Below are 13,495 nucleotides of genomic sequence, written 5' to 3' on the forward strand. Positions count from 1 at the left end.
CCGAGTTGTTCTTAATGGCAATGATATCAATTCGCCGAACACTTCCTTGTGTGGATAGTCCCTGCATTTCTTGATGGACTGTAAACCCTACTTCCTTCAGTGCCTCGGCCAGCATAGAACGGATAGCATGGTGACGGATGTTGCGAAGGGCCTCACTATAGGGGCAGAAGCCAAGGATATGGGGAAGAGTTTCAATCTCGCTGAGACAGCGCCTACAGCGGGTACCATCCCGACTTCTATCCGGTACAGCTCGGACCGGAGTGACATAGCCTACCATTTTAAGGGCGTCTATCCATTCCGAGAGGGTTAGGCATTTGTGACTTCTTATTCAGTATCACTTATTTAACTTTTTTTTAGACAGATAGATGCATTTATTGAGTAATATTATACATACAGATTTTTATATTATCACAGTTTTCTCTAAAATCCAATGCATGGGTCTTCTGACCATACGTGCTTTGTACCAAAACCAAGTCCTACTTTGTAGGTTTCACCCCCCCCCCCCACCTATGATTTAACCACTACTCTCTAAAAGAACACATATTAAAATGAAAATGGCACACAAAACATATCATATAATATATCCTAACCTAAAACAGACATAAAAGTGTATAGTTGGGTAGATACTGTTATCCCTTCCTCAGTTCGTGTCACAAACTTCAACAGCTGAAGTTCTAATCTGTCTCGCCTTCAAGAGGAACAATCCAGTCTTTTGTTCGCATTCTCTATTCCCCATGAGGTCAAGACATGCAAGCGAACTCCTATTCTGACTTAGCGTCGAGGGTGGTAGATATTTTCTCCGTACATGTTTCAATTCGACACACTGTAATAAAATATGTTTATAGGAGTCCTTTCCTCTGTAAATCGGACAAAGGCTCTCTCCTTCGTTTACAATTTTATTACCCTTCCATGCCCCCAATCTTAGCCACGCTAAACCTGCTCTTCAGTCTTTGTACGTCTTTAATTGGAGAAGTTCAGTAGAACCTCTATTATCCGTGGTAATGAAGGGGATGCAGTGGACGGTTAATCGAAAAAATCGGATAATCCGTACCATAAAATATTTTCATTAATTAAGTGCATATTACAGTTTTGTAATTCCTTCCGTTGTGTTGTGTTTATTATGCTAGATAGTAGACCAGAAGTTCACTGGTTTCAATGATGAGTTTATAAGGGCCAAGGAAATTCCTTGTGATGTTTGTTTGCGGAAAGATCGAAATAGTAAAGGAGACGTCTGGTTTGTTGTAGATTTACATACTTTATATAGGACTACTTTATTTTTGTGTTTCATTATATCGCGGAGAGTTTTGACGTCAATCTCGTATTCTGATGAGAAATGAGCTGCGGTATCTCTTTTACCAATGCTCTTAATTATTTGCATTTTTATTTAGATATTTATAAAAACACTTTTGATAGCCGTGGAAGATATTTTACATAGAAGATATAAAGTACGGTCACTAGAACAGTAGGACAGAGGTCTGAATGCTGCATGGGTTTGCTACAAATTGTGCGGAAGTTCTTGGCACTATTTCTTTGAAAGTAGTTAGTGACTAGTGATGGGCGAAGTTGTTCTTTTCTCGGAACAGTTCCGACTGTTCCATTTCCGGAAAAATACTATGTTCCAAACAACAGTTCCGAAATAACAGTTACAAGTAGAGATGTATCGGAATCGTTCATTGATGCGAGCTATCTCTTTGACCGTCGCTCCATTTGAGGAGACGTTCAAAAGAACGGTAGTTTTTACTAATTGAAACTGGGTTTTGTCGGATTACGGGTTTTAACGGTAAAAAAAACACACACACACACACACACACACACACACACACACACACACACACACACACACACACACACACACACACACACACACACACACACACACACACACACACACACACACACACACACACACACACACACACACACACACACACACACACACACACACACACACACACACACACACACACACACACACACACACACACACACACACACACACACACACACACACACACACACACACACACACACACACACACACACACACACACACACACACACACACACACACACACACACACACACACACACACACACACACACACACACACACACACACACACACACACACACACACACACACACACACACACACACACACACACACACACACACACACACACACACACACACACACACACACACACACACACACACACACACACACACACACACACACACACACACACACACACACACACACACACACACACACACACACACACACACACACACACACACACACACACACACACACACACACACACACACACACACACACACACACACACACACACACACACACACACACACACACACACACACACACACACACACACACACACACACACACACACACACACACACACACACACACACACACACACACACACACACACACACACACACACACACACACACACACACACACACACACACACACACACACACACACACACACACACACACACACACACACACACACACACACACACACACACACACACACACACACACACACACACACACACACACACACACACACACACACACACACACACACACACACACACACACACACACACACACACACACACACACACACACACACACACACACACACACACACACACACACACACACACACACACACACACACACACACACACACACACACACACACACACACACACACACACACACACACACACACACACACACACACACACACACACACACACACACACACACACACACACACACACACACACACACACACACACACACACACACACACACACACACACACACACACACACACACACACACACACACACACACACACACACACACACACACACACACACACACACACACACACACACACACACACACACACACACACACACACACACACACACACACACACACACACACACACACACACACACACACACACACACACACACACACACACACACACACACACACACACACACACACACACACACACACACACACACACACACACACACACACACACACACACACACACACACACACACACACACACACACACACACACACACACACACACACACACACACACACACACACACACACACACACACACACACACACACACACACACACACACACACACACACACACACACACACACACACACACACACACACACACACACACACACACACACACACACACACACACACACACACACACACACACACACACACACACACACACACACACACACACACACACACACACACACACACACACACACACACACACACACACACACACACACACACACACACACACACACACACACACACACACACACACACACACACACACACACACACACACACACACACACACACACACACACACACACACACACACACACACACACACACACACACACACACACACACACACACACACACACACACACACACACACACACACACACACACACACACACACACACACACACACACACACACACACACACACACACACACACACACACACACACACACACACACACACACACACACACACACACACACACACACACACACACACACACACACACACACACACACACACACACACACACACACACACACACACACACACACACACACACACACACACACACACACACACACACACACACACACACACACACACACACACACACACACACACACACACACACACACACACACACACACACACACACACACACACACACACACACACACACACACACACACACACACACACACACACATATAGTGCAATAAGAATTGAAATATGTTGTAGCTGTTGTAGCTGTGATAAAAGTGTTCAACATTGCTTTATAGCGTCACATTGGCAATGATAAAAGTGTGCAGTATTCGTTATATTGGCAGATGGATGCTCTATCTTGACCAATATTATTAGTATTATTACTATTATTATTATTATTATTATTATTATTATTATTATTATTATTATTATTATTGTTGTTGTTGTTGTTGTTGTTGTTGTTCTTGTAAAATTGAACAATAATAATAAGTACACAATAAAATCTAGAGATATTTGTTAGAAAATAGCGGGTTTTCAAAAGTCATGCAGGGGGATTATATGAACAACTGTTGGCAACACTATGCTTCTCAATAGATAATAGATGACATTCCAATGCACATTCGAATAGGTTGGAAACTCGCTGTGTATGCGGACAGAAGCTTCATGTTTATTAGATAAACAGCTGTTGAACACAAGGTCAGAATGCGACACTAATTGGTACATGAAGTCATGAAGATACGGTAACCAACTCAATAATTTAACATGTCATTTAAAACGTGTAGTATGTCATTTTTGTTCCCCGTGTTACGTAGTAAAAAAAGCTAAAATCATTTTTATATTTACTTTTCTTAATGCTTAGTAATAATAATAATTATATTGTACTTACTTACTGGCTATTAAGGAACCCGGAGGTTGATTACCGCCCTCACATAAGCCCGCCATAGTTTCCTATCCTGAGCAATATTAATCCAGTCTCTAACATCACATCCCACCTCCCTCAAATTCATTTCAATATTATCCTACCATCTACGTCTCAACCTCCCCAAAGGTCTGTTTCCCTCCGGCCTCCCAACAAACACTCTATATGCATTTATAGATTCGCCCATAGGTGCTTCATGCACTGCTCATTTCAAACGTCTGGATTTATTGTTCCTAATTATGTCAGGTGAAGAATACAATGCGTGCAGTTCTGCGTTGTGTAACTTTCTCCATTCTCCAGTAACCCCATCCCTTTTAGCCCCAAATATTTTCCCAAGCACCCTATTCTCAAACACCCTTAAGCTGTGTTCCTCTCTCAAAGTGAGAGTCCAAGTTTCACAACCATAAAGAACAACCGGTAATATAACTGTTTTTTAAAATCTAACTTTCAGATTTTTTGACAGCAGACTGGATGATAAAAGCTTCTCAACCGAATAATAACAGGCATTTCCCATATTTATTCTGTGTTTAATTTCCTCCCGAGTATCATTTATATTTGTTACTGTTGCTCCGAGATATTTGATTTTTCCACCTCTTCAAAGGATGATTTTCCAATTTTTATATTTCCATTTCGTACAATATTCTCGTCACGAAACATAATCATATACTTTGTCTTTATTTAACTACTGTATATACTTATATATTAGCAGTAGTGAAACCTGAAACATCCAGCTGGCTTAGTAAAAAATTAGAAACGCATCTGTACCAAAGTGTAATAATTATAATTTCGCATCACACCTCTCTTTGTATCATTACATATGATCACACTACTTGCTTACTTACTTACTTACTGGCATTTAGGGAACCCGGAAGTTCATTCCCGCCCTCACATAAGCTCGCCATTGGTCCCTATCCTAAGCAAGATTAATCCTGGCTCTATCATCATATCCCACCTCCCTCAAATCCATTTTAATATTATTTTCTCATCTACGTCTCGGCCTCCCCAAAGGTCTTTTTCCCTCCGGCCTCCCAATTAACACTCTATATGCATTTCTAGATTCGCCCATACGTGCATGATCACATTACAAGGATTTCAGTTTCCATGCTTCCCCATGCATCCACGCGAGAGTTCCAACTTGTTCCAAGTAGCTACAATATACAGAACAACGGGAACAGTGTAGCCGGAGCTGTCATGGTTCCGACTGTTCTCTGTTGTCTCGGAGTCGGAACATGCCTTGCGCAACGCAGTACTGCGAGCTCGCCACAGCTGGACAAGTGAGAAGCTCGGAGTCGGAACAGGAGGTTCCGACCTACTGTTCATTTTTGCAACAGTTCCGAGACCGGAACAGATCCAAAATAACTGTTATGTTATTTTTTAACCATCTTTACAAGTTGGGAAGAACACCTTCACGTAACTGTTTTTATTGCCATGAGTAGTACTATGTAAGGGTTAAGCAGTAATGTCAAAGCAAGCGCATTTTTCTGACCTTGACGTCGCGCGCGGGCATCAAGCGCTAAGTACGGAAAGAGGAAGGGTTGCGTATATGAATAAGCAGTCTATTGGATTAAGAAAACAGTGGTGCACAAACTTCAAACGGAACGTGAAATTTTATGTCGTTATTTTTATATGACTTCTTTCTGTTTGATATTATCTATATTGTCTGTAAAACAAAAGTACTAATACCAATTTCTTAATATTGCACTTGTGTGTTAAACGATAATAACATAATAAAGAGTTAAGAAGGAATATTCACATTAATTCCATAGAGGTACAACTATACTGTACTAAATGGATGAAACACAACATTCATAAAGAAAGTGATATCCCAAAGAAAGAGATTGAGTATGATGTAAGTTGGAATTGATCTTGATGGTATCTTTAGCCTTATAAAAGTAATCAATAAACTAATCAAAACAATATTACAGTACAAAGCAAAGTTACCTAGGTACTGCATACAGTATGTTTCAAATGTAACTAATATTCCAAAACAAACTCTTATCGCATTATGGTTTTAAGGTGATATTGGTGAGCAACTTCCTAACATCAGAATATTAAATTATTTTCTCGAAATCTGCTGAAACTATAGAGCTTACATTTTTACAATACATGGCCACGTATCTTTTGCTTATGATGTTACAGTATTCGCTTTGTTAATTCATTTCCTTACAGACAATTTCCATGCGAAGATTTTCAAAATTTTCAATACAATATCTTCAGTAATGTATATTTACGTATATTAGATTTATGAAAACAATATGTAAGGCTACTAAATATATAGGCCTATATCTGAAAATTTCACTTTTCTATAAAAGAAGTTGAGAAAATATTTCTTTTGAATAAAAAATGAAACTTGAGAAAAATGAGCATTAAAAATTAAAACTTGCATTCTTATATTTCTCAGACAAAGCTAAAAATTAACATGCATACAGTTTTAAAAAGTTCTCTTTCCTTTATCTATTGAATCAGTGCTGGCCATCCCTGAATATAGCTCGACCAAGCGGCATATACCATCACTTTCGTCTGTCTCTTTCCTTTCCGCTGTAAAGCGCTCAGGCTCTCCTGAGCTCTAAAGCACGCGCTTGCTCCTATGGGCATCAATTGACATCACTGGGGTAAAGGCTTGTAATAAAACATCGAATATTAAGTCCACACAAACTCTGTGTGCCTTGAATAGTGGTTTTCTGTTAACGAACAGTGACGTGTATTATGCAAATGTAGCTTTCAAGTAGGCCTATAGCTCCCTGTGAAGCCGATTTGAATAATTTCAAAGAAAAAATTCTTCCGGTGACGGGTAACGAACCCGGGGCCTTTGGCTAAGCGCTCCAACGCTCTACCGACTGAGTTACCCAGGAACTCTACCAGACACCGACTCAGTTTTTTTTCCTTTATATCCACATACCTCAAAGTGGGCTGACAAACCAGCAAACATCCAACATTTCCTTGAAATTATTCAAATCCGCTTCACAGCTTCAAAGCTAGATTTGTAGCATATATGTTATCTATACTAATAATAAATCTGTAGCCGAAATTTTTCTGGTAATTTTCGATTTTCCAAAAATAATTGGCCCTAACATATACAATTAACCACCCTGAAACCGAAAATCGCTTTTTCGAAATTTTTGTTTGTATGTCTGTCTGTATGTTTGTTACCTTTTCACGCGATAATGGATGAACGGATTTCGATGAAAATTGGAATATAAATTAAGTTCGTTGTAACTTAGATTTTAGGCTATATGGCATTCAAAATACATTATTTAAAAGGGGGGTTATAAGGGGGCCTGACTTAAATAAATCGAAATATCTCGCTTATTATTGATTTTTGTGAAAAATGTTACATAACAAACGTTTCTTGAACAACAATTTCCGATAAGTTTTATTCCTTGAACAATTTTGATAGGACTGATATTTAATGAGATAAATGAGTTTTAAAATTAAAATAACTGTCATCTAAGGCCGTGTAATGAATTAAAAAACAAATGACTTCGTCTATAAGGGGCCTTGGACAGCAACAATCGAAAGCTATGAAAGATAGCCTACAGATAATGTTTCTGTGTTTGTATGAAGTAATATCAGAAGCTAAATTAACCGATTTGTATAATTAATTATTAATTCACCATTGGAAAGTGTAGTTTCTCTAGATGGACATAATGCTATTATGTTATTACAGTAACTTCTGAGTGAATCGAGGACAGGTAACATTAAAATAGCTTCTTATGCACAGAAAACTTCATAGGCTATTCTGTACATTCGTTTCCTGTATTTCCTAAAATAATTCTTATGACTAAATGAGTGGTGTCTGGATCAAAATGATCGCATTTTAATTATGCAAATACAATTTAAATTGAGTAACATAATAAACGATTTATCCTTATATCAAACACGAATGTTCTCTGGATCAAATGTCCTATTTTAATTATGTAATTACTTTATATTTATTTCTAACGGTTGCAGCGGAGCGCACGGGTACGGCTAGTTTATTTAATAGAACTATTTTTATTAACTTTCAAAACTCAGGATTAACTCGAAATTTTTAAGCAATGGAAATATATCGAAAACAAATTTTAAATCACCGCGCTGATTTCTTTGAGAAACAGCAGTTCTAACAGACAAAAGTTTAGTCACTCTGCATACGGAAGTCCGCCAGACCAAAATACCCCTTTGTTTAACTAAACGTAACACGGAAACTAATAAATATTTCGAATACTAACCACTTTTAAAACTAATTTCCATTCTTTCTAAATATTTCTCTCGCTTTGACCCCCATCTAAAGTGAAAAATAAAAAAGTTCGCCGCTTACCAACTTTTGAGGGTATCACTGTCTATTTTGAACAAGTCACTTCGAAATTAGTATACTTTTCTCATTTTCCATAAAAGATTTTGATTTCGAATTGTTTTCTATGCTTTCCTTAGATATTTATCAATGATTCCTAAAAATTATAGCGCGATTGATTGACTATCATAGGGGCTACGACATGATGTTTAAGGGTGCGGCAAATAGCGTCCTCGTCTACAGCTACTGATCACATGCACCAGCTTTCTCCCTCTCTCTTTTGCACCACGGTGCATATTCCGATACACTCCTTATCCGATACCCAATTTGTAGTTCATCTGAGTCGGTCAAAGCCTATTTCATTATATACAGAATCGTTTCCAAGAAACGAGAATGAGTACGTAGAGATCAAAAAAATATTGTAGATGAAGTCGCCATTTTCAATGTTTTAATTGCAATTGCAAAAAAAAAAAAAAATATTGAATAAATGAAGAAAGAGATTGAAAACCTAGAAGCTGCTGCTATGGAAACAGAAATGTGTGTTATAAAAGCATGGTTTAAATACTTCATAACACGTTGCTATGGAATCTTACTATAGAAAAATAAAGTCAAAGTTTTGCAATGTAAAAGTGTCAATTGAAGTTCTTCTTTTGCAAAATTAGTATATAAAATATGTTCAGTCTCGTGAGTGCTATACTAGTACATTATGCAACGAGCCTATAATGATAGTAATTAAGAAGCGAGTATGGATGTTTATGAAACGAGCGCAAGCGAGTTTCATAATTTTCATACGAGCTTCTTAATTACCATCATTGGAGAGTTTCATACGACTTTTTATACTCGACCATATTTCTAACTTGAAATTATTCAGATGTATACATTTTATTTGTATCTGACAAGATCGGAAGTGATCTTGTTCTAGGTCGTGAATTGTGAGATGTGCGCAGACGCGAAAGTATTGATTTTTTTCCGAGGAACAATAATGTCATTGACCTTGTGTAATCCGTTAAAATTGGTGTGACTTTGATTATTGAATTCGACATTGAAAAACGAGATGACAAATTGAATTTATTTGAATATTATTTACAATTAACGCTAATTATTATAGTAACAGAACATAACCTTCTGCGACAGTATTGGATTTCCAGCCTCCGTGACTTTTCGCTAATTCTTTTTCGATTGCATATCCGAGAATAATCGATACTTGCGGTTTTATAACGATATAAAGCTGACTCGTTATTGGCTGAACACCTGTAAGCTGAGTTGTCATTGGCTGAAAACACCTGAACCTTAATGAGTAGGTGTACTTTAATGACATGCATTAAAGGACTGCTACCAGGTGTATAATTACTACATTTCGGCATGGTCGAACATAAATTAGTTTAAGTATTACTGGTATTTAAATTTAATTTTAAATTATAGGTCTTTTGTTTGTAATATGTAATTTGTGATGAAGTTATAAATGAATGGACGTATGAATTTTATGGTGATAATGCGCTGACTCTCAAGGAAAGAGTGATTTAAAAAATGTTTTGCTCGACCATGTCGAAATGTAGTAATTATACACCTGGTAGCAGCTCTTTAATGGACCTCATTAAAGTACACCTATTCATTAACGTTCAGGTGTTCCACCAATCAGAAAATACCATTGTAGCAATATGAAAGCGCAAGTATCGATTATTCTCGGATATGCAATCGAAAGACAACTAGCGCGAGATTAGACAATATTAAACTCAATCGAAAAAAACAACACACAAATTAACATCAATTCACCGTCATCTTCCAGCCTTTCGCAAAGCACATTCCCGCAAATTAATATCACCAATTGTAGGAAAAAATCAATATGGTCGAGCATAAAAATTCGTATGAAACTTGACTACAATGGTAACTTAATTAAGACACTCGTATGAAAATTATGAAATGAGAGCAAGCGCTCGTTTCATAAACATACTCGCGTCTTAATTACTACCATTGTAGTCTCGTTGCATAATGTACTATTAATTGATTTGTGTGAGGTAAAAAATTTCAGCTCATTGCTGTTAATGAATCTATTGGTCAGGTTGCTATTCTGTTTATGATATAGGTATAATGACCACCACTGTGGAATAACGGTTAGCATGTATGACCGTGAAACGAGTTCAAATCCGGTTGGTATAAATTACCTGGTTGAGGTTTTTTTACGGGGGGGTTTCCCTCAACCTAAGAAGAGCAAATGCTGAGTAAGAATAATTACTTTAGTTGACAGTACTGTAGAAACACATATTACCTTCATATTAAGTTCAGCAGGCCTCGACACAATTTATTGTTGCAGAAGAATTATTTTATTGAACCTTACCATTCTAGTGCGCAGTTAATGGCCCTAATGGTTGCATAATTCAATTTAAATCCTGTCCAAATTCAACGTCGCAAATTTCTAGCGCAATAATTTATAATAGATCCCTATTAGAAACAACAACAACCAAATTTCTTGGCTTAAAAATCGATAATGTGTTAAATTGGAAAAATCATATTCAATAAATTACCCCCAAACTAAATTCAGCTTGCTTTGCTATTAGATCTATGCAAAAGATAGTAAATATCAATATCTTAAAAACAATATACTTTGCATACTTCCACTCCAGAATAGACCCCGGACTCATTTCGTTGCCATTATCACCGTCATCTTACTCAGACGCTAGCCTATTACAGCAGTTTATAAAGCATCGTAAAATAACCAATTAAAAAGTATTTATTTACCTTTTGCAATTTAACATCACTATCAAACTAGGAATTACTACAATATGTCTTATAATGTGATACCGATACTGAAACTGAAGTAACATCTGTATGTATGCATGCAAGTGTTTGTCTGTATGTAACACAGGTATCAATGAGTTTGCATTTTTGAAGCAGAGATAGTGCTTAAATTGTATTGTATTGTATTGTATTGTATTTATTAACATTCCATGGTATTCATACATGCTTACAGCTAGAATATGGAACAAGTCAAAAAACTTAATACTATTATAAAATCTTAATTTATAGTCACAGTCTAGATGAAACATATACAGATGAGATTTACAATATAGTCTACTAGTACAACACAAAGTTTTAATATCAATTTCATGAAGCGTTATTGAATGTCATGAATTCACCTACAGAATAGAAGACGTGAGAAATTAGGTACTTCTTTAATTTGGCCCTGAATAATTTTATGTTTTGAGTTTCATTTTTTATATCTATAGAGAGACTATTAAAAATTTTTACTGTCTTATATCGCACTCCTTTTTGATAGCACGATAGACTTGCCGATGGAGTATGAAAGTCACTTTTTTGAAGTATATTTATGCTATGAACTGTTGAATTAGTTACAGAGTTTTCACGATTACATGCGAGGAAGATTATTAATGAAAAATGTACTGGCAAGCCATGGGCATTATTTGTAGTTTTTTGAAAATAGCCCTACACGATTCCCTAGATTTGGCACCGACTATTATTCTAATTACTCTTTTTTGTAATAGAAATATATTGTTACTATCTGTGAAATTTCCCCAGAATATTATTCTGGAGTGGAAGTATGCAAAGTATATTGTTTTTAAGATATTGATATTTACTATCTTTTGCATAGATCTAATAGCAAAACAAGCGGAATTTAGTTTGGGGGTAATTTCTTGAATATGATTTTTCCAATTTAACACATTATCGATTTTTAAGCCAAGAAATTTGGTTGTTGTTGTTTCTAATAGGGATCTATTATAAATTATTGCGCTAGAAATTTGCGACGTTGAATTTGGACAGGATTTAAATTGAATTATGCAACCATTAGGGCCATTAACTGCGCACTAGAATGGTAAGGTTCAGTCAAATAATTCTTCTGCAACAATAAATTGTGTCGAGGCCTGCTGAACTTAACATGAAGGTAATATGTGTTTCTACAGTACTGTCAACTAAAGTAATTATTCTTGTAGCATACTGACAATAAGTGCTTTATGTAACATTGCAAGCCAAAGAATGGCGTATGTAACTTGCAGGCTTACAACTAATATTGATAACAATTGAAGGGTTCAGAACCATGGTGAGCCAAGCGCCATTTACTAAACCGTAGAAAACAAGGGTTAAAATGATGTTAGTACCATAATTCAATGGAAACATATTGCAAGTAATATAAAGTATACACGTTCAAACTAAATCATATGTCAATCTTCATTAAACTATGGTCACAGTCTACTATGTACAGTCCCGAAGCTCAATATGTAATACAAATGCAAACAGGGGTAGTTGCCCACCACTAGGATCGCTACTATCGCCTCATCATCGCAGATCTCTCTCCTAGCAGCCGACAAAATATGTTACACTTTCGTTGTCTTGTTCTTTTGGAAAAATTAACGCCGTCCTTCCATTATTGAAATATTAAATGCATAAAGTTAATTTATTATTTTAATGAAGTATATTAAATTCCACCATAAACTCAAAGATACCAGCAAGGAATAAGTTAATATAATTTTTGTTTGTGCAAAACGAACTGAAATTTACTATAATAGCTTCACTCATTCAAGATTATAGCGATAATTAACTATGAAACCAATAAATATTAATTTGCATTTCCCTTTACAACAATAATAATGGAAATATGAATTAATGGAGTAACTTACGTGTACCGGTAC

Source organism: Periplaneta americana, chromosome 1, assembly GCF_040183065.1.
Source record: "Periplaneta americana isolate PAMFEO1 chromosome 1, P.americana_PAMFEO1_priV1, whole genome shotgun sequence".
In the NCBI taxonomy this organism is placed as follows: Eukaryota; Metazoa; Arthropoda; class Insecta; order Blattodea; family Blattidae; genus Periplaneta; species Periplaneta americana.